At 34.3% G+C, this 17,955-nt stretch overlaps 1 protein-coding gene across 2 annotated transcripts in view; it reads left to right on the top strand.

The window, feature by feature from the left end:
• MBD5 (methyl-CpG binding domain protein 5) overlaps window positions 1–17,955 on the top strand; it is a 352,400-nt gene that overhangs the window by 136,322 nt on the left and 198,123 nt on the right. For both annotated transcript variants that reach the window (XM_036421216.2, XM_045575288.1), the window contains exon 4: window positions 10,331–10,479. The gene's annotated coding sequence lies outside the window, so the exon portion shown is untranslated. The remainder of the gene's footprint in view (window positions 1–10,330; window positions 10,480–17,955) is intronic.

Below are 17,955 nucleotides of genomic sequence, written 5' to 3'. Positions count from 1 at the left end.
CACTGCTACAGAGGTGGGAGAGGCTCCCTGCCATCACAGGTGTGCTTGCCAGCTGTGAGCCCACTTCTGGCTGAGTGGTGTTCCACTGGGGAGTGCACTGACCTCCTGGTGATCAGTGCACATCATAGCAATCAGTTGTCTGGTCATTCCCGTTGTTCCGTTGTAATGGTTACTTAAGTGGGACACAGGCCTCGCCACCACCCCAAAGTTACAGCCCACCAAATCGCAGCCAACTCTACCGAGACCCCATGGTGTGAAATGTGGTCCACAGCCCAGCTCAGCCCTAAATGGTGGCTGTGGGTGCCGGGTAATAACGTCACGTAGCAATGCCCGGCTTCCTCTCCCTAAGGACCAGCCTCCTTGGAATTTCTTCAGCTCAGGAACATGACTTGTTTTATAGCCAGGTGCATACATTTTAACTTTAACCAAATGTCTGTGAAGCATTTTCTTGTGCCTCATCTCATTTGATCTTCACAGAAGTCCTGTAGTAGATGGGCAGGAGACTCTTTGGAATACTATTTTCTTTTCTTTAGCTTGAAAATGGAAATTTAGAAAGTTTAGAAACTTAACCAGACTGAAAAGAAGTAAAAAATAGTGGAACTTGAAAATGACTTCAGGTTTTCTCACTGCGTAAAAAAGAGTTAATATTGCTGCAGTTAAAGTTTCCCTTTGTTCTCCCTGCATAATCTACAATAATAACTGCTTCATGTTGATATTTACTGCTGTGTGCTGACAAGTACCTGAAAGAGAAGGTGAGGTGCTTCACTGGGCTGGAAAAAGTTTAGCTAAATCAGAAAGCAGGTCTAATTTAGCAAGTTTATATATATATATAAAGCTCTCACTGGCACCATTCGCACATGTGTTTTTCGATCTATCATTGTCGATTGTAAATTTGGTTGACACTTCTATTATAGAAAAAGGGTAAATAGCAATATTAAATATTTCTTCTAATTAATTTCCTTTCAATGTGCACAAATTTGTGCACTGGGCATCTAGTTTCTAATAAAGAAAAATCTTTTAAAATTACAATGTACAAATGCAGCATTGTATGTATAGGTTGCTATATTTGTGGTTGAAGGGTAATGAGGGAAAACATGTTCATTTATATATGATTACTTATGTAAAAAAAAAATCAAGTATATACAAAGAAATAATACAAATTCCATTATCTTATTGGTAGAAATAGGAGAAACTGGGTAGATGGAAACAGGATAGGGAAATTGAACTATAAAATCCTCTAAACTTAAAACTTACCCTAACCAGTTTGGCTCAGTGGGTAGAGCGTTGGCCTGCAGACTGAAGGGTCCCTGGTTCAATTTTGGTCAAGGGCATGTACCTTGGTTGCAGGCACATCTCCAATAGGGGGTGTGCAGGAGGCAGCTGATGGATGTTTCTAACTCTCTATCCCTCTCCTTTCCTCTCTGTAAAAAAAATCAATAATATGTATATTTTTTAAAAACTTACTAAAATAAGTATGTATATTAACTTTTTAACTAAATGAATAAATTTTATTTCTTAATGATATATTTATTGAAGGCTACTTTGTACCAAGCACTACTTTGTTTCAGGTGCATGGGATCAATGACAAAAATTGAGTCCTTATGGAACTTACATTCTAATGGAAGACAGACAAAAATTAACCATGATAATACTTAATATCAGAAGATAAAAGTTCTGTAAAGAAAAACATTTTATAAAACAATAACTTGGATAGGCAGCATCATTGAGATTAGGAGAAAATGTTACAATTTATTAAACATGATTAGCAGGTAGGTCTCATCAGAAAACAGTAAATTTAAATAAAAGCATGAATCCAGGGATTTAATCATGTGGATGTCAAAGGAAAGAGTGTTCTAAGTAACATGTCACATCAGATGTTAAACAAAAGGGTAGTAGACAGTGTGGCTTGAGCAGAGCAAGGATAATGGTAGAGATGGGGTCAGAAAGATAAATGAGATCCTTTTGAGTGTCTTAGCATAGGAGTAACAATGTCTGATAAATTTATAGAAGCTTAAGTTGATGTTACTACAAACAGGCTGATAGGGAGCAAAGGTAAAAAGCTGGGAGATAATGGTACCTGAGACCTGAGGAATGGCAGGGGAAGTAGTGAGAAAGATTTGGAATTTGGATATAATTTGAAATTAAATCAACTGGATCCCAGAGAGACTGGATGTGGAATGTGAGGGAGAAAACACAAGGAAGAGGAAGTATGAAAACATTATCTAGAAGAATGGGAAAATGAATGGACTAGGGAAATATACTATGATTGCCTGGGAGCATGAAGTGCCCACTTGAGTGCTTCATGAATTTAAAAATAAGGCCAGTCAGTGTGATTATGGGTTTTTCTGCAGCTACATTCAGTCTCATGATGTAGGTCTCATTTGATCTGAAGAAATAGATCTCTGTAGTATTATTAAAAGATGCCTCATAACAGGCATTATACATGAAGAAAATGTTCTCATTTGAATGATTTTTTAAAAAAAAAGGAGATTCATATATGCTTATTTTTATTTCTATTTATACAAAATTTAGATATATTCCCCGAGTTTTAGCTGCACATGGTTTTCATATGATCATTCTAGACAATAAATATGTATCCAATGACCCTAAGTAAATCATGCCTGTAAGACAGCAACCATTTCAGAGTGCTTCCTTATTTATTTATGTTAGACTTGGCTTATATTTTACAGTTTTCAGAAACAAACATGGAACTTATTTTGAACTTAATACATCATATATAAATTCTTTATATTAATTGTATGTATTCTGAGCATTTGTTTACTTAAAATGCTTAACAGTTTTAGAGGGTAAGAACTTTATGAAATCATGGGACAAACACTTATGAAATAACACAAGAATTAGATGGATTATCAGCCACATTGAACATCTCATGAACACGGTTGGTAAGAGAACACAAAAATCAGGGGTGGACGGACAAAAGTGGCAAATGACAAAAGAGAAATAAATGTCAAAAGATGAAACAAAAATATAAAAGATACAAATAATTATTGACCTATAATAAAAAGCAAAGAGGGGTTGTGGGAAACATCAGCAAGCAATGTAAGGCTTGTGTTATAGGCATTGAGTGACTACGCCACATGCCATCTATTAGAGCACATGTGTCAAACACAAGGCCCGCGGGCCAAATCCGTCCCACCAGGCCTTGCAATGTGGCCCGCACCACGCTGTCATCACTGCACTCCGCTGCGTTTCCATCACAATGACAGTTTATGACTGTTCAGTAAACCATTCAGCCCGCGATTTAGGCTGGATTTTAGAGTTTGGCCCCTTCTCTGATTGAGTTCGACACCCCTATATTAGAGTGTTTCCACTTGATCCAGTAAATGAAATATCTTATCTGAAATCTTGTAAAGCAACTTCTGAGAAATATACACAAATCCAGAAATGGATCCTCAGTTACTGGGTCCTCAGTTACTACCTGTATTAAGTGAGAAAATATATAATGTTCTCTAAGGATTTCAGTCTTGAACACTATGGCTGAGAACAAGATTATATTTCATTCATAATGAAGTATCTGAATACATAAAAGGGTATAATTTATCATTATAAGTATACTAGAGGCCCGGTGCTCGGATACATGCACATTGAAAGGAAATTAATTAGAAGAAATATTTTAATACCACTATTCACCCTTTCTGTATAATATAATAGGAGTGTCAACCAAATTCACAGTTGGCAATGACAGATTGAAACACACATGTGCGATTGGCACCAGCGAGAACTTTATATGTATTCCACATGCTCAAGTCAACTTAAGTCTTTTATAGATATAGAATAAACTTGCTTAATTAGACCTGCTTTCTGATTTAGTTAAACCTTTTCCAGCCCAGCGAAGCACCTCAACTTCTCTTTCAGGTAATTGTGAGCAACACAGCAGTAAATACCAACAGGAAGCAGATTATTGTTGTAGATTACACAGGGAGAACAAAGAGAAAAATATTTAACTGCAGCAGTGTTTGACTATATTTTGTGCAGTGAGAAAACCTAGTTATTTTCAAGTTCTACCATTTCTTCTTTTCAGTAGTGTCAAGTTTCTAAACTTTCTAAATCTCCTTTTTCCGGCTAAGAAAAAGAAAATGGGATTCTACCAAGTCTCCTATCTACCTTATCTTGGAATTATGTGAAGATCAAATGAGATGAGGCAAGGAAAAAAATTCACAGACCTTTGGTTAAAGTGTAAAATGTATGTACCTGGCTATAAAGCAAGTCATGTTTCTGGGCTGAAGTAATGCCATAGAGGCTGGTCCTTAGGGAGAGGAATCAAGGCATTGCTATGTGACGTCATTACCAGGCACCCATTGCTACCATTTAGAGCTGGGCTGGGTTGTAGGCCGCATTTTACACCATAGGGTCTTGACAGAGTTGGCTGCGATTTGGTGGGCTCTTGCTTCGGGGTGGTAGCAGAGCCTGTGTCCCACTTGGGAGAAGTCGAGTGTTGCTTTGTTGGTGCCAGATCCACAGTGTCATTTCATTGTAAATAGCCAGTGTGTGTCATGGCAGCTCCAGCATTGAACATCTGCCCATGGTGGTCATTGTGCGTCATAGTGACTGGTTGGAAAGACACTTAGAATTAGCTTTTTATATAGTATTTATAGATGGTAATATATTGTTTCCATGGGTAGAGATAGTACAGGTCTGTAATTGCAGTAAAAGGCAGTAGGTTCTGAAATCCAAAAAGTTATTTTTCCTTCAATATATTTTGGCAGCAAAACCAAACTGATGTGGAAACATTAATTTCATCATGAATTTAAAAGCTATTGATGGCCCTAGCTTAGGGGTGTCGAACTCAATCAGAGAAGGGGCCAAAATCTAAAATCCAGCCTAAATCGCGGGCCGAATGGTTTACTGAACAGTCATAAACTTTTTGGCTCAGTGGATAGAGTAGGGGTGTCGAACTCAATCAGAGAAGGGGCCAAAATCTAAAATCCAGCCTAAATCACGGGCCGAATGGTTTACTGAACAGTCATAAACTGTCATTGTGATGGAAACGCAGCGGAGTGCAGTGATGACAGCGCGGTGCGGGCCACATTGCAAGGCCTGGTGGGACGGATTTGGCCCGCGGGCCTTGTGTTTGACACATGTGGGATAGAGAGTCAGCCTGTGGATTGAAGGGTCCTGGATTTGATTCTGATCAAGGGCAGATGCCCAGGTTGTGGGCTCAGTCCCCAGTAGGGAGTGTGCAAGAGGCAGCCAGTGAGTGATTCTCTCTCATCATTGATGTTTCTATCTCTGTCTATCCATTTCTCTCTGAAATCAAGAAAGATATATTTTTAAAAAATAAATAAAAGCTATTGATGACCATATCAAATAAGGAATTGATATCCAAAATGTTAAAGAACTCAATGAACTCAATGTCCAAAAAACAGTCTGATTTTAAAAATGGGCCAAGTACTTGAATAGACATTATTCCACAGAAAACATATTCAGGTGGCCAACTAGTAATGAAAAAGGTGCCCAGCATCACTAATCATCAAGGAAATGAAAATCAAAACCATGAGATATCAGCTGACACCTGGGAAACTGGTTATTGTCAAAAGAAGAGATAGGTGCTGGTGAGGATGTGGAGAAAAGGGAACCCTTGTGCCCTGTCAGTGGGAATGTAAATTGGTATAGCCACCATGGGAAAAAGTGAAGTTCCTCAAAAATTTAAAAATAAATCTACCATTTGGTCCCACAGCTGCATATATATCCCACTTCTGTGTGTATATCACAAGGAAATGAAATCATTATTTCAGGGATAGAAATAATGATTTCATTTCCCCTTCCCTTTCTCTCTCTCTCTAGAATCAATAAGCATCTCTATTGATAGATGAATGGATAAAGAAAATGTGATAGATATGTGATATGCATGTCACATATATATCATATATAATACATGTAAATTTGTTTACGTATGCATACTTATTGATATTATTCAGCCAATAAAGGTAATCCTATAATTTGTGACAACATTTATAGGGCATGTAAGCTTAGTGAAATAAGTGAGACAGAGAAAGGCAAATACTGCGTGATCTTGTATATATGTGGAATCTATTTAAAAAAAAAAAAAGCCAAATTCTTAGAAACAGAACAAAAGGGTAGTTGCAGAGGCTGGGAAGTAGGGGAAATGGACAGATTTTGGTCAAAGGGTACAAACTTACAGTTATAAAATGAATAAGTTCTTGGAATCTAATATTCAGCATGCAGTCTACAGTTAACAATATTAGGTGTTTTCACAACACATACACATAAATTGTAATTAGATGAGGTGACGAATGTAACTAACCTTACTGCAATAATCATTTTGCAATATAAACATGTATCAGATCACCATGTTGTACACCTTAGATTTCCCAATGTTATATGTCAGTTATGTCTCAGTAAAGCTAGGAGAGAATGACATATGACATTCTCTGAGAAAAAAAAAATAAAAGCTATTTATGAATATATGAAATTATTTCTATTCTTTGTTTAAATCAACGTGTGACTATTCATTACTGAAAAAAATAGTATATTTGATTTTTATGAGCTGTTGCCTAGATACCACTGGCTGGTATTAGATAAACTGCACTCTATGCAGTTTATCTAGTTACCTTTCTAAATCTGAAAAACCCCAAATTCCTAAATATATTTGTGCCCAAGAGTTTCTTTAAAAAGGTGTATAAAATTTATGGAAATGAGACATGCAAGAAATTGATGGTGCTTTTTCCATGGAGAGAAGAGATAGGAGTTTTATTACTTTTTCACTCTTCTGTGCTCTTTGAATCATACCACGATCATTAATTACTTGAATAAACGCAAGTTACTTTAAAAATAAATCAATCATTGTACCTTTCTAGACCCTCCCCACCTTTTCTTTATATATCTAACAAAAGGACACTCTTATTGACAGTAGTTTTAAATATATGTCTTCTCTCATCAAATTGGTCAGTATGTCCAGTGGATTCTATTATTAATACTTCCATTTATTCTCCCTTTTCTGTTCTCACCATCCAGAACTGAGTTCATTTTTGTTCTCACCTTTTGTAGCACCTTATTTACATCTATGAGCAGCTTAATTTGCATCCATTGAAGATGCCATTAAACTATATTTTAACAATCTGAATACTTGTTTTTCCCCAGCCACTGGTCTGTAATCTCCTTGAAAGTAAATACTATCATTTATCTCTTGGCTTTTTTCTACAGTGGCTGACAAAGAGTTTGTACTCATCTGTTTGCTAAAGAAATAATGAATGACCTGAATGGATAAATATTATAACTTTTTTTAAAATTTACTATACTGTTTCTCAACATTTTTTAAATAGGCAAACCTTAAAATGTTCAAAAGGATATCATTATTTTTAAGTTACAAAATGTTGGAAGGCTATTGTTGAAAACTCTGGTGTGGCTCAATTGATTGGAGTGTTGTCCCAAACACTGAAAGGCTAAGGTCTTGATTTCCAGTCAGAGTGCATACCTAAGTTGTGGATTCAATCATTTATCAGGGTATGTGCTGGAGGCAACCAGTGATGTTTCTTTCTCACATCAACATTTTTTTCCTGCTCCTCCTCCTACTCCTTCTCCTCCTCTTCTTCTTCCCCCTTATTTCCCTACCTCCCCTTCCCTTTCCCTCTCTCTAAAATCAATAAGCATGTCCTGGGGTGAGGACTTCTTAAAATAATTGAATAATAACACAAAGTTTATAAAAGAATATTGCAAATTAAGGATAATTAGACCTCTATAGTGAACATTCAGAGAAATACTTTGCAAAAAGATAAATATTTAGAAAACTGATTATGATCCCAAGAAGACATGGCTTTTGGAAATAGAAGCAGGTGTCCATAGGAGAGAGCAGATAAAATTTAAAAACACCAGGATAAATTTAAGGATGAGGTAAATAAGGTTCAAAATGGATAAAATTAAAATTAGAAAAATAAATTATAATTCTCCGTTCTTTTCAGTAAAAACTGAATTGACCTGCAGGAATTCAGCTTACTGAAGGAAAAGGGGGGAAATATTAGAAATTTTTCTCAGAATGTAAAGAAAAATTAAAATTATGTAAGAGAAGAAGAAACATATGGGAATAAACAAGAAAGTTCCAATATGAGGCTTAGACATATTCCTGTTAAGATAAATTTAAAAAAAAAATGTCAAGTAGAAGCAATAGTAAAAGATGATCTTAAAAATTTGTTCTGATTAAAGGTAGTCTTTGGCTTCCAAATTGCAGAGTAGATTGTTTTGTATTGTAGCAGCCATATCACAGAGAATAAATAGAATAATGTAGTTATTTTTAATCCTTCTTGAAAGAATGGTTAAGTTACAAAAGGGAAAAAATGAATCATATAGTTTATTTAAAATATAAATCAATATTTATTAAGCATAATAAAGATATTCAACTTTTTTTTTTTTTACTTTTAGCAAATGACCTGCTGTAAAAGTTAATTAATTTAAATTTAGGGTGGGGACAATATGACAACAGTAAATATAAAATTTTAACAATATTTCAAATGATATTTTTGACTTGGAGGCCTAATGAGTATTTAAATGTATCTTAAAAAGTAACTAAATTACAGCATCAAAAGTAAGTTCAAAACTGCCTTTGTGATCTTATGTTTTGGAGTTTTTTATATTTTACTAGAAGCCTGGTGCACGAATTCATGCCAAAACCAGCTCTCCGACATCTCTGATAGGGTCCTGGACTGCGAGAGGATGCATGCCAGGCCAAAGGTCCCCACTGGTGCACCATCTGAGGAGAGGCACAGGAGGTTGGCCAGACAGGGAGGGACCGTGTGAGGGCTCCAGAGCATGTTCAGCCTATCTTGCTTAGTCCCAATCTGCCAGACTCCCACAGCAAGCTAACCTACAGGTCGGAGCGTCTGCCCCCTGGTGGTTGGTGCATATTATAGCAACTAGTCAACCAGTTGACTATCTGCCCCCTCGTGGTCAGTGCATGTCATAGAAAACAGTTGAATGGCTTTAGCATATCATTACCATATTATGCTTTGATTGGTAGATCAGCAACTTTCAACCTTTTTAACTCATGGCATACATAAACTAATTACTAAAATTCTATAGCACAACAAAAAATACATTCTATTTTTTGCCAATCTGACCAAAAAAAAAACAAAAAAAGTATAATTTTGATTTATTCAAACCAGATGACTATTGAGTTAGCTGTTGTAATTTTTTATTTGACAATCTGAAAGAAAAGAGGTGAGTGACCCTGACTAAATAGTCAGGTATTGTATGTTTTAAAAAGTCTTGTGGTGCACCAGTTGAAAATTGCTGGTCTAGATGAATGATCTACGAACTTTTTCCTGAGAAACTCAGATAGTAAATATTTTAGGCTCCTCTGGATGGCTGGTATCTGTGGAACTCTTCAACTCTGCTGTTGGGGTGTGAAAATAGTCAGAGGCAATACATGAACAAATGAGCGTGGCTGTGGTTCAGCTTTATTTATATACACCAAAACTTAATTTTATATAACTTTCAGGTGTCAAAATTTTAATGCTCTTAAGTCATTTAGAAATACCATTCTTGTCTGAAGGGCCATACAAAACAGATGGCAGATTGGGTTTGTTATGCTGGCTAAAGTTTGCCAACCCCATGGTGGGAAAATATGCTTTAATAACCCATTCTTAAACTCCTCCCCAGCCAATTCTATCAAACCATCCCAGAATTCTTACTGATGTGAGCTTATGCATTTCAAAATGACAAAAGATGTTCACTTTGTTACCAGCCACTTCTTCGTAACACCAATAGAATTGCTTCTTTTTCCCACTTCATTTGTCATTCACAGAAGTAAATTAAAAGGAATTTTTAGACTGCCTGTTAAACTGTCTTTTGTTAGATGATGTCGTGTGGTATGATGGAAGTAAAACTGGAAAACTTGAAAACCAGGCTGTAGCCGATTCTGCTCCTACTCAAAGTGATCAAGTTTGTCAAACTTCTAAGGGTCCATTGTCTATCCTGCACATCTGGAAGAAGTGTTAAGAGGCTATATTGTAATAATAGATATGAAATCAGTGGTAAAGAGTGTAACATAAGTATTGATTGGTTACTCATGCTGGCTCTGCCACCAATTGGTTGTACCATTAGTTGAGTTGTTTAACCTCTCTGAATTTCCATTTCCTGTAATGTAAAATATGGGGATTGAATCATCTAATTGATATAGCTCTTTTGTGCCTGCAATCATAAATTTAGCAAGTCCTTTGTGTAAGACTAAAATTCTGTGATTCTTAATGAGACCTCATAAAATCTCAAAATGTTCTTAAATATGAAACTAAGAACTATAAAATAACCGGCTCTCTGTTGAAAATTGGAAAATTCATCCTCATTCCCTTTTTAACAGGACCAAGAAAATAAAACACCAGAAGCCCAGAGCATAGAGTATTTTCCTTCACCAATTCGTAGCATCCTGATACTTCTCTAATTCCATCAAGTACGAAGGAATGACCACTTTGGCAGATGGCCACAGAGGATGTCAACAATTTATTGGAGGCAAGCAATGAAATATTGATGCTTTGAGTGTTCTATTATTAAGTATGTAGAAACAAGTAGAATTATGTTTTAATGAAAATATTAAAAGTATATTTAATACTGTAATTTACATAAGTGTAGATATAAGCTCTTTCTCCCCTTCTGCTCCCTCTCCCAAACCCCCAAACATTGTTGCATGTCAAAAATTATATTGATCTAAGCTGCTTTTGCCTTCCATGGTAAGGAATACGTTACATTCCTAAATACAAAGTAAAAATTTAAATAACAGAAATTAAGTAGCCATGTTTGACAGCAGGGCTCTGCCTATCTATCTTGGACACACATATAACTACAAATACTAACTACCGTATTTTTCGGACCATGAGACGCACTTTTTTTCCCCCAGAAGTGGGGGGGAAAAGTCCCTGCGTCTTATGGTCCAAATATAGCCTACACATATACTTTAAAAAAAAAGTTTTTTTACTTGCCTGGCTCTGTGTGGTCTCTGTGTGCTTGCCCGGCTCTAAAATGGTTCTAAATGCTGCTGTTTACAGGGTTGATTACATGTGTTTATGACTGTGATGTTGGGTTTTAATGCACATAAAATATTTTAGGACACTATTTGTTTCAGAATCTTTTTTTCTTCATTTCCCTTCTCTAAAAACTGGTGCATCTTATGGTCCGGAGCGTCTTATGGTCCGAAAAATATGGTAGTTTGGGTAATTGGAATAGTTTGGGAATTTTTAATTATCCATTTTATACCATTTATAAAATTTTTTGTTTTGATTCCTGCATTTTTCTCACTTGTTTTTAAATATTCTAAAGTATTCCAAATTCATGGTAAGTTGTCCCTTTATATTCCTCACAGCTTTATATTTTGTGAGATGTCTACATCAAAGGATCCCATTAAGTTTTTAGTTACTTTCACAGCTTCTCTTACTTTTCCTGGGAAAACAGTCAATCAGTGAAGTGTCGTCTTCAAAATTGAAATTAATTACCATACCCTTTAAAGGGAAAGTTTGCCTGGAAATAAATTGACTGTTTTAGAAAAATATATATATAAATATAAGTAATCTAATTTCTCTGTCTTCATGAAAAAAAAAAGTCTTAAGTATATGAATATAAAATGAAATAACATAAACATAAAAATTTGAGTAGAATGTACTAAAATTGAGTTTTTCAAAGCATTTTATACAAACAGAAAAACTAAAGATTTGCTCAGAATTTTTTATTTAATGTTCCTTCAACTCAGAGGCCTAAGGTCATCCAGCAAGAGTCTGCTTTTTAAGTTGAACTTAGAGAAACGCTTTCTAAGTAAAGGAGACCATAAATGTTTAAAAAGCCCAGTATAGAGCTGCTGAGTAACTAGAGTCAAAATTAATTCTTGCTTTTCTGTTGGGGAAAATTTCATCTAATTACATTCAAATTATTCTGCAATTTTTTGGACAGCAAATCCTGATCACCAAAGACAGGAAAGAGCAGCTGTGTTGCCCTTGCCTCATAGTTATAAGAATAGCAGTATTATGCAGTCACTGGGCTTTATAGAACCTAAGTGATTATCCACTGGCTGCCTTCTGGCAAAAGCACACCTAACCTTTCTGAAATGCTGATAATATATGCCTTCTGTTTGTAAGCGTAGATCTTAAAAAATAATAATAATAATAATAGATTTTACTGCTTTCTTATTTAGTTTAATAGCTCTTGGAAGTAGGAAATTCTTATAACCTTTTGCACATAGTATCTGTTTATAAAACTTTTCTCAGAATTATACTTTAATCGTGGTTTAAATATTTTCTAAGTCTAATATAATTCACTTAACTACTTAAAAAAAATACTTTAAATTGACCATTGCTAAATTAGAGGAAATTGTTCCCATAAACAGTGCTACTTCATAAGCAACCTATTGTCAAATTTCTTTCTCTGATGTTTCCTTTTTTAACTCATTCATATATCAGACCTTATTTTGTTCTTACATTATTCTTTAATCACAGCAACATAGCTGTGTCAGACAGCTCTAATTTATATTTCTTCCACACTAAGAACTAGCGCTTTGTTCTCTATGAATTGCATTCTATTTTTGCTCATATCATTAATATGTGATAGATATTTATAGTTCACATCAAAAGTGCTATTTCATTTATTTCCCATATTGTAAAGTTTATTTGTAAATTATCATTGTAGAAATTTTTAGGAATTTGAAAGGCACTTATAACACAGCACATATGACTTATAAGTATGACAAATCTTTCGAACAGTTAAGACTAACCGATTCATCCTATGCTAGACCTACCAGCTGTGTGATCTTGGGAAAATCATTGATTTTCTTTGACCCCCATTTATATATTTTTCATATTTGGATACTGACAATAATATAATTATAAGGATTAAATGGGATAGATGATAACATCGGTAAAAAGCTTATTTAGCACTCACCTAGCATATAATTGAATAAATATAATAGGTGATGTAGTTATCCTACTTTTTGCAAATTATTGAAAAAGGTTGAGTAAGCTCAACTCTTGGAAAATAAGTAATGGATTTGTCCATTATACTCATGTCATTTTTGTTTACATTATTATGTTTGTTGTACTGCTATTAAATTTTGTTCTTATTGAAATTTCCCAAAAAGCAGTTTAAATTTTATATGAAACGTGAAAATGCAATCTATGTTGAAATCATAGTTAAAAAACATAGTTTTCTAAAAAAGTAGTGGGTAACTTTTGAGCTTCATGAAAACTTTATAACATTACAAATTTTGCAAGGAATCTTACTTGGGTGATTCACTGCCTATTCTAAAATTTTAACTTTTAATCAAACACTATTGTTTGGAGAAATATTCCACATGCAAAGCAAGAGAATTGAGGAATTTTCTTCATGGGATTAAATATCCTTTAAGTATACATTAATCAAATGTGTATATATATATATATATATATATATATATATATATATATATGAGAAACTGTTTTGATCTTTTCACTAGAAAAATAAAATTAAATAGGCAATTTGGTTCTCTGGATTAGTTTTCTTTGTCTGTTGTAATAAATTATTACGAACGGGGTGGCTTAAATTAACAGAAATTTATTCTCCCCCAGTTCTTAAGTCTAGAACTCCAAAATCAAGTTGTCCTCAGGACCATATTCTTTTGTAGGTTCTGGGGGGGGAGAACCTGTTCCCTGCTTTTCTCTTAGCTTCTGGCCATCCATCCTTGGTGTTCCCTGGTGTATAGATTCATCCCTTCTACCACTGCCTCACCCATCACATGGCTTTTCTCCTCTGGGTCTGTGTCTCTTCTTATAAGGACAGAATCATATTGGATTGGGGTCCACCCTAATTCAGCATGACCTCATTTTAACTTGATTATATCTGCAAAAGCGCTTTTTACAAATAAGGTCACTTTCTTAGGTGTTAAGGTTTAGAATTGAATGTATCTTTGGGGGCCGGAGGGTACAATCCAACCGATTTACTTTATTATGTTTTTTATATCTATATATTAATAAATAGACTTAGGTACATATTTTTTACTGAGAATCAAGTTAGGAAAGAAAAATAGATTTTAAAAACTGAAAAATTGATTTTAAAAACTGTTCTCCTAGAACAATGGTGGTTTCACTTGTGACAAGACATGATCTATGAAAAGATTTTTGATGTTTGCTTAGAATGATTTGGCAGTACCATTTCTTGAACATAGTTTCTGGATAAAACTTTTTCCCATTAACTGAATAGCTCTCTGTGTGTTTTTTAAGTTAGAGAACAATAGCTATCTTTTTTGTTTGTTTACTTGAGATCAGAGTTCAAATAATAGGGTTACAGTTTTATGGTCACAGGCATGTGTCCATATTACATATAAACAAATGTGATGCCCTGAAGACATTACAGATGGTATGACATTTGTGTTTATAATTTTACTGAGAACTTTTCTTTGTAAGTAAATTAACTGAGACAGTTTTCCTTTGTTGTACTTGATTCGAAACAGGACTACTTTTTATTTTCCCGAGTAAGATATTTACTTTAAATTAAGATTAAGAAAAAAATTGTTGACCTTTCAAAAAGAACATAAGCATTACATATTTTTAAGATCAATTCTACTGTTTTTTATAGAAAAACTCATTCTTGTGAAATCTTTCTAATATATAACTTGGTATGTGGTATAGAGATCAGCAGTACATTTTTGTCACATCTTTTTTATGGTCATCTCTCATGTATTTAGACAACTGTCACAGATTTTCCATGTAATAAAACTTACACTGTGTAAGTTTCAATAAAAAGATTTTATATGTATTTTCTTCTCCTTGAGCTTCTGAAAAGGAAGGGAAGTAAAGCATTATAAAATCCTATTGTAGATCCTCGTGTTTTGCCATTCTTGCATGAAACACATGAAATATCCAAAAATACTTTTCTTGCAGGTAAAACCTGTTTCAAATTATTCTTTACATATAATACTCACTCAATAAATGTTTATGAAGTGAATGAAGGAAGTTATAATTAGTCCTTCAGCTTGTAGATAGCATCTAAAAGCGTGTTATTAGAAGGAAAAGCAATTCTGAAGCTAACTCTGTTATACACCTTCATGATAAATATTTTTCTAACATTTTTTATGAAAGGTAAACAGAGATGGGAACTAGAGAGTTTGCAATGTGGTAAAGTGGCAATATGGTCTTTATTTCCCAAAACTTTTCAGTAAATTGAAGGGTGTAAGGTTTATATTTTTATCTCATTTCCAAGTGAATGTTGAAACCTTGAGGAAAAAACATAAAGTATATAGCTGGTTAAATAAAGAGTTGACGATGCATTTTGAGGTGGGGTTTGGTTTTCTGGACTGTGGATCAGATTGCTAGAGGAGTGGTTCTCCACCCTGACTATGCTTTAGCATAATCAGAGAAGTATTTAAAAAACAGTTATTTAGGCCCTGTCTCTACTGGTTGTTCTCTATTGTTCCGATTACTAGCTGTGTGGCTTTGAGCATTTTTTAGTTCTCAGAATCAGATTCTTAAGAAGTGATGATACAGTAGTAGTGGACTTTTGGATAAATTACAGAAATTAGAAATAAAATATAATATATACTTAGAGATGTGCAGATCTAATTAGGAAAACTATGAACTGAAAAAACAAGATTTGAGGAGATAAATATGCAAATTAAACAATAAAGATTTAATTATTAACAGCATCAATAATGATGTAAATATCTTGTGTTACTGGTAAAAATACTTTGGGGAAAATATTAGAAATCGTACTTTTCCCTCAAATGTCTATATTCCAGGCCTAGACTATGTCTGAACCTGGACTGAACTGATTTCTTAGGTGGGGAATTTAACATCAATAGAGTATTCCCAGTGAGGTTGAGTAACCATTTGCTAAGAGTGTAACAGTGGTAGATACGGTGCTGATCAGGGATAGGACACAGTTAGAAAGGAATGCTTATGAATTGGAAAACCTCTAAGGTCTTTTCCAACTTGAATAGGCTGTGTTTGTAAATAATTGACAGTCTTTTGTTAGCAATAATTTATTCATGTATATATTTTGAAAACTTCTATGTGCCAGACATCATACTGGAAGATAAAATTTAGGACATGAAGAAAAATATCTATAGAATATACTACTATATAGTTTCATGGGGGCAATTAAATGACATAATTGTATTTAATTTATATATATATATATATATATATATATATATATATATATATGACATAATTATATTTCACACACACTCACACACATACACACACACGTTGGCTATTTCTGTTACCATTTAGGAGTTAACATAGAAGTATGAAATTGAAATTCAATATACTTAAATGTACAGTAACAAATAGTACTAGAAAAGCTGTAATCTTGATCCAAGATTTTTAAAGAGAAACTTCTGGAAAACAAATATAAGTATGCATTATATTGTATTTGAAATTACTCTATTATTGGGGAAGACTCAGGTGCTAACATTAATTTCTGTCATTGTTCCTTGCCTGCATGTTCTTTTACTGAGCATGCAACTGATGAAGTTACTTTTGATGCTGCTATTATTGCTTATTAATAGCCAGAATTTTGGAGAGCCAGAGTCCAGTTTCCTGGAAGAAAAACTGCTGAGGATAGAGAAACAGTACTCATAAGAGAAAGGCTAAGTAAGTATAATGGGTCTCAGAGTATAGGACATGATTGATTCCGGAGCCCCAGAGGGAATGTAGAGAAAGGAATTTCTAGAGAAGACCATCTAGTTCTGGTTTTAAAGAAGCAAAATGAAAACATCAATAATTATTTTCTTTTTTCTGCTATATATTTCTAAAGCAATATAAGGATAATAAAAAGTGTAAAAGTAAAATTGAGCTACCTTTTTTTAACCTAACTTCCCCTACTCTAAAATTTTATCACTTTTTGTTTTACTGGATTTTAGCAAGTCATTCCCTATTTTGAAATGTTTTAACTCCATAACAGAATTCAATATATATTACTGTCCATGAGTAAAAAGGCACCAGAGAAAAATGAAAATGAAATCTATTGTGTTTAGACCATCAGCATATTACTGGTCGGGTTCCTCAGAAGTAAAGTATTTTTGTTGGGTTTTGCTTTTGAGTTATAAAAGCAACACATACTCATGGTTTTTAAAATAAAGAAACATAATAAGGAAAAGTATAAAAGTAAAATTTGTAGCCATTCTGTTTCTACTTCCCACAGGTAACTTCAATTAATTTTCTTAATGTATCATTTCAGAGATATTTCAAAATACAAGTGACACACACATACACATGCACACCTACACATCTGCATATACTGTTATATGCTTTTTATTACCTAAATACAACAGATCCATTGTTTTTTGCTAATAGACTTTCCACCGTTTGTCTCTTTAATATTGATTTGTAAGAGCTTTTTGTATCCTATAAAATGTGCCCGTTCTTTGTGTTTCAGATATTTTTTTTCTGTTGTTTAATTTGCCCTTCAGGTTGATTTATGGTAGTTTTTCTCATACTGAAATTTTATTTATTTTTTAATATATTTTATTGAATTTTTTCAGAGAGGAAGGGAGAGGGATAGAGAGCTAGAAATGTCGATGAGAGAGAATCATTGACCAGCTGCCTCCTGCACGCCCCCTACCAGGGAATGTACCTGCAACCAATGTACATGCCCTTGACCGGAATCGAACCCAGGACCTTTCAGTCCGCAGACCGACGCTCTATCCACTGAGCCAAACTGGTTTCGGCCTCATACTGAAATTTTAAATTTTGGGTTAGTCAAATTATTAGTTGTTTCTCTTACAGCTTCTGGAGTTCACTAGTATGTCCAAGATGATAAAACATATAACACCGGTTTTTCTTCCCCACCATTATGGCTTAATTTTTGTTAAGGGACTTTAGCTTTTAGGTTCACAGCAAAATTATAAGGAAGGTACAGAGATTTCCTATAGACCCCCTGGCCTCAAACCTCTCTAGCCTTCCCCATTATCAATATTCACACCGCAGTGATGCATGTGTTACATCTGATGACCTTACAGTGACACATCAT

Source organism: Pipistrellus kuhlii, unplaced genomic scaffold (genome assembly GCF_014108245.1).
Source record: "Pipistrellus kuhlii isolate mPipKuh1 unplaced genomic scaffold, mPipKuh1.p scaffold_m20_p_7, whole genome shotgun sequence".
NCBI lineage: Eukaryota > Metazoa > Chordata > Mammalia > Chiroptera > Vespertilionidae > Pipistrellus > Pipistrellus kuhlii.
This window is presented reverse-complemented; position numbering and strand designations above follow the sequence as displayed.